The 6,000-nt window shown below is 41.0% G+C and overlaps 1 protein-coding gene across 10 annotated transcripts in view; it reads right to left on the bottom strand.

The window, feature by feature from the left end:
- TRMT13 (tRNA methyltransferase 13) overlaps nucleotides 1-6,000 on the bottom strand; it is a 45,802-nt gene that overhangs the window by 31,257 nt on the left and 8,545 nt on the right. For 2 of the 10 annotated variants that reach the window (XM_085884686.1, XM_085884687.1), the window contains exon 3: nucleotides 451-624. The exons of the other annotated variants lie outside the window; for them this stretch is intronic. The gene's annotated coding sequence lies outside the window, so the exon portion shown is untranslated. The remainder of the gene's footprint in view (nucleotides 1-450; nucleotides 625-6,000) is intronic. 10 annotated transcript variants of the gene reach the window in all.

The following is a 6,000-nucleotide window of genomic DNA, read 5'->3' as shown; positions in this document are numbered from 1 at the left end:
AATCTACTGTAGGCCAAAACCTAAACCAAAACTACTTGATAACATTTGTACAACCCCCTTCTAAAGACTGCGCTCCCCAGTAGATGCCACAATACCCAACGTTACCTGTGGAGCCATCCAAATTTACCTATTTCAAAATTCCACGAGCCCTGTCTCTTTGTTATAGATTAGTGACAGCGATATAATAAACCTTCCCTCACACACTCATACATAAACTCAATACCAATCATTCATTCCAACCCTGCAAGACCATGGCTTAAATGTTATTACACATATGTGTGATCCTCAACTAAGCAGCAGAGAGGTACTGTCCAACAAAAATGGTGGGGGTTTTGGTGCCCACAGTCCAAAAACAAGTCGCCCGACTTACGACTTCTTTCCCACCCCCCCTTCCCCACTTCAACGATTCAGTCCCTGATAACTAAACAGCTCTTTTGCTGTACACCTCACCTGAGAGGGTCTCCTCACCATCTAGGCTCTCTCTCAGCCTCATACGGGTCGCCAGGGGTTTCCTTACCGCTGGTCACCCAAATCAGACCCTACTATCTGATGGGTCTCCATTTCTCCACACCATCCAGGCTCTCTCGCAGTCTCATACACCATCAGCTGCCAGGGACAAATTACCTTGGGGGGGGGGGCGCAGTCACCGCTCCTCCAGAGCTTGATCCATTGTCACGGACCCACATAGCTTCCTCACCCAAACAATCCAACATCTCATTTCCTCCCCCGCTGTCATTCAATTCTAAAACATCGCAATGCAAAAATAGTGATCGTATTCCAACTCTGCCATGGCCTGCTTATATGCTATAATCCGCATTCATTCTCCAAACACAACTCAATTCGTTACACATAACAGACATCATCTCCACAAGACAATTTTGGTTTCCAAACCAATCCCTTCACCAACCATTGAGTCACTCTTGCCCGCTCTCACCCAAATTACCCATGTCCCAATTTCTTGCAAAACCGAACCCTTGGGACAGTAAGCATCTCAGCCCTTTATTCGAAGTGTAAGTCGTCGCAGGTTGGTCGGGTCGAAGAGGGTTATCCACCCCTTCAAATTCTCTTCGCATCCTTTTAATCCACCCCTGTGGATTCATTGCTTTCAATCTCCCTGATGCCATACTTTTTTTATTTATTTTAATTTACTTATTATTCCAAAATCTTGTATCGCCCTGGCTAGTGATTGGGTGCAATCGTAGACTTCAAGCACACCCTCAGTGAGGTGTCAAAGAATTAGATCAGCCAGCCACAGGAACTGCGTCCATAAACATTCTTGTGAGAGGCAGCAGGATTGATGGATGCCTGCACCCCCTCCAGGATCTGGTAGACCCAAATTTATCTCATCCACTCCGAGAAGCCTGATCTCCACGTGTGGTGAGTGGGTGTTGGGAGGTGAAACAGATACCGATCAGGTGTGTGTGTGTGTGTGTGTGTGTGTGTGTGTGTGTGTGTGTGTGTGTGTGTGTGTGTGTGTGTGTGTGTGTGTGTGTGTGTGTGTGTGTGTGTCGTTCATTGGTATCTTCATGTGCAAGTTTCAGAATGTGGAATGGGTCCTCCCAGGGAAGTTTCAAAGCATCCACCTTCATTTCAGTAAGGGATCACGAATCATGGACCAAGCTGTGAAGTTTTCTCTTTTCAAAGTTTTGTGCCGAGGGCTCTCTTCAGGATCGTCGCTGAGCCCCGGGACAGCTTCCAACTGTAGTTCATTTTTATAATATTCCCAGGGATGGTTTTTAGCTCATCTGTAAAGTAGTTCCGGGGAGCTTATGGGATGGCACATCGTCCGTCCGTCCACAAATACTTGCAACTTCTTTTCAGAAACTGCACATACGATTTCAACGAAATTTGACCACAACCTTCATCACCCATGATGGCATTAAAAAAAATGAACGGGGTCTGAAGGGATCGACAGAGGGAGTTTATTGGGGGGGGGTTACCTCCCCAAAGAGGTATTTGCATTCTTCTCAAACGATACACACAATTCTGATAAGACTTCACAACAACCTTCATCACCCATGACGTACCAACATTTGTTCATGACATTAAAAAAAATTTTGGCTCTCAGGGGATTTAAGGGGGGTTGCCCCCCAAAATACGTATTTGCTTTCTTCTCCAAAACTACACATACAATTCCGGTGAAACTTGACCACCATCTTCACCACCCATGATGTACTAAAGTTCATTCACAACATTAAAAAAAAAGTGGGGTCTCGGAGGTTCTATGGGGAAAGGGGGGTTGTCCCCCAAAATATGCATTTGCTTTCTTCTCAGAAACTACACACACAATTATGATGAAACTTGACCACCATCTTCACGACCCATGATGTACAAAAGTTTGTTCACAACATTAAAAAAAAATTGTGTCCAAGGGGTTCTATGGGGTGGGAGGGGGGGTTGCCCCCCAAAATATATATTTGCTTTCTTTTCTGAAACCACACGCACAATTTCGATGAAACTTGACCAAAACCATTATCACCCGTGATGTACCAAGGTTTGTTCATGGCATTAAAAAAAAAAATCCAGAGGTATTCACTTTCTTCTCCATTATATATTTTGTGGGTCATCCATGCCGACCAGTGGTGGCCTGGTTATCTTATCCAGCCGCTACCAGGTGAGTACCCAGGTGTATTGCCCCTATGTTTAATATCTCTGTGAGGTTCTTTGTCATCATTCCTGTAGGTTCAGCTAACACTGAAACAACTGGCATCCTTTATCTTCCAGGATCTTCTCACTTCATTCTTGAAGTCTTGGTGTTTGGTCATTTTCTTGAGTTCTGCATCGTTTTGTCCAAAATCACTGCTATTAACACCTCAATCAACAATGCCTTCTTCTCGCTTTTTTGTACCTAAGTTTGATATCTGGTTGCAATGCTTTATTTTCTATGTTCATGCTTGATGGGATCATTAGGTTGTACACGAACATGACTTCCTTGTTTTCATTACTTCCTTGGATTATTCTACATAAGCCTGGTGTTGGCTTAGTGGTTAGGATGGTGGCTTGGGATCCCAGGGTGCTGAGTTCAAGCCCCGTTGGCTGCTGAATTTACACTAGGGGGTTGACTCAGCCTGTCATCCTTCCGAGGTCGGCGAAATGAGTGCGAGTGTACTGGTCCCGGTGTATGCCCCGGTTAGAATAGGTGTACCATATCCCTGTGTGTCGAAAGAGGCGACCAGGGTTGGCGTCAGGAAGGGCATCCGGCCATAAAACATTGTCTCAAGAAAAAGCCAAACCCCTGCACAGCAGGGAAAAATGGCTGTAAAAACGGTCATATATATTATATATCTTGGATTATTCTACATCCTTTGTTGTGCCTTTGTGTGGACAGCTGCTCTGACATGAGTTTTTTTTTTTACATCCCGATAGGAGGTGGCTCATGCTTTGTTTCTACCTTGTTTGACCGAGTCATTCCATTTTCTTAAAGCCATTGGTGCAGTGTCCTTGGTCTTGGACATAAATAATGATTCGTTCTCCATCCCAGTTAAACTCACCTCTTCTTAGCCATTCCAATAAGCCTTCTATATCTATGCCCATTCTGTCAAATTATATTTCGTACCTCATTGCTATTTTGTCAGTCTCCCGGTTGTGTGTGGGGTGTATGTATATCTGTTGATATTTTGCTTTCTATTTTTATTTTTTTATTGTTTTTGCAATAATTGTGGCTGTATTTGTTGCCGTTTCAGTTTCATGTGGGACGTCTTCTATTTGCACCTGTCTTTGGAATATTTTTGCTCGGTGAGTTAGGGATACCCCCTGTGCATTGCTGTCTCGTTTGCATCCAAATTGGATTCAGTAGTCTGTTGAACTTTTCACGTACTCAGCCAATCTGACAGTTGCCATTCTGTGCACTTGTTTGAGTGCCATCAGGCCGCTGTCTCCTTCTCGTCTCTGCAGGTACATTCTTGGGATGCACTGATTTTTGTTGAACATTTTGAGGATAATGAGAAGTTTCCTTGATTTGATGTCTCGCATGTTCATTTCCACTTGTGGCCAGTTTATGATTCTACAGGTGGATTGAAATACTCGTACTACAAGTTGGTTTATGGCTTTGCTTATGTTTCTCAGGGCGAGAAGAGGTGTGTGTGTGTGTGTGTGTGTGTGTGTGTGTGTGTGTGTGTGTGTGTGTGTGTGTGTGTGTGTGTGTGTGTGTGTGTGTGTGTGTGTGTGTGTGTGTGTGTGTGTGTGTGTGTGTGTGTGTGTGTGTGTGTGTGTGTGTGTGTGTGTGTGTGTGTGTGTGTGAATTGTGAGGAACAGAAATGAAAAAAAATGAGATGTGTGTGTTTGTTTCTTTGCGTGCACGCATGGTGAAAGCTTAAAAATTGATCACTTGGCATTTTATATCACAAAAACATCACGGTATGGTCCAGCAAGGACAAATATGGTTGGAGTATATCAATTTTTAGCCTCCGTTGGACTTGGTCCGAAACGGGGGCTTATGGATTTGGTCTCAATTTTTGTGCCCGTGTGTACGTGCATCCGCAACCATACCTCGGACATGTATGGACCGATTTTATTCGTACGCCGCAAAAAGACAACACATGATGGTATATATATATATATATATATATATATATATATATATATATATATATATATATATATATATATATATATATATATATATATATATATATATATACATACACACACGTCATTTTTTTGACATCATATCCAAGATCGCTGACTGTCGCCCATTTTAGCTGTAAAATAAATTTTTTAAACCCCAGTATCGAGCACATCCTCAACCATTTCTCGGACATGCATTTACCAATTTTGTTCAAACACAGATAATGAATGATGGCTTACCGATTCACATCATCTTTTTTTTGACATCAGATCCAATATGATCAACTGACAGCCATTTTAGTTGTAAAAAAAAAAAACAAAAAAAAAAAAACACCTGGTGTCGAACATGTCCTCAACCATTTTTCGGACATGCATTTACTGATCTTTTTTAGACTTGGTACACAGATACTGCATGATGACTAACATATGCAAGTCATTTTCTTTCGACATCAGATCCAAGATGGCCGACTGGTGGCCATTTTGTTACTTAAATGTGTCCCCAACTATTTCTCAGACATGCATGGTCCGATTTTGTTCAAACTTGGCAAAAGCACAGTACATGATGGCATACATGTGCACCTCACTTTAGTTTGTGATCTGATCAAAGATGGTCGACTGCTGGACTGGCGGCCATTTTAGTTCTACATAAATATGGGCGAGCCCTTTATCTCCATCCAGCAAAATTACTAAAACAATGGGGGCTATGACATTATATATCTTTTGTTACTTGTCTTTCAAGTGTACAGTGTGTTCCAGAAGAAAGTATCATTTGGAAATATCACCAATTTAAATTGCCCACCTAAGGTGGGCTGACATGGGCACGACCACTCTCCGGGTGGTAGTGCCAATGCTGCTAGTGAATATAACTGATGTGTGTGTGGGTGTGTGGGTGTGTGGGTGTGTGGGTGTGTTTGTATATATATATATATATATATATATATATATACATATACATATACATATACATATATATATATATATATATATATATATATATATATATATATATATATATATATATATATATATATATATATATATATATATATATATATATATATATATATATATATATATATATATATATATATATATATATATATATATATATATAGTGGGGAGAACAAGTATTTGATACACTGCCGATTTTGCAGGTTTTCCCACTTACAAAGCACGTAGAGGTCTGTAATTTTTATCATTGGTACACTTCAACTGTGAAAGATGGAATCTAAAACAAAAATCCTGAAAATCACATTGTATGATTTTTAAATAATTAATTTGCATTTTATTGCATGAAATAAGTATTTTTATACATCAGAAAAGCAGAACTTAATATTTGGTACAGAAACCTTTGTTTGCAATTACAGAGATCAGACGTTTCCGATAGTTCTTAACAAGGTTTGCACAGACTGCAGCAGGGATTTTGGCCCACTC

The sequence above is a fragment of the Eptatretus burgeri genome, chromosome 6, assembly GCF_056783735.1.
Source record: "Eptatretus burgeri isolate ZD-2024b chromosome 6, Ebu_testis_v1, whole genome shotgun sequence".
In the NCBI taxonomy this organism is placed as follows: Eukaryota; Metazoa; Chordata; class Myxini; order Myxiniformes; family Myxinidae; genus Eptatretus; species Eptatretus burgeri.
This window is presented reverse-complemented; position numbering and strand designations above follow the sequence as displayed.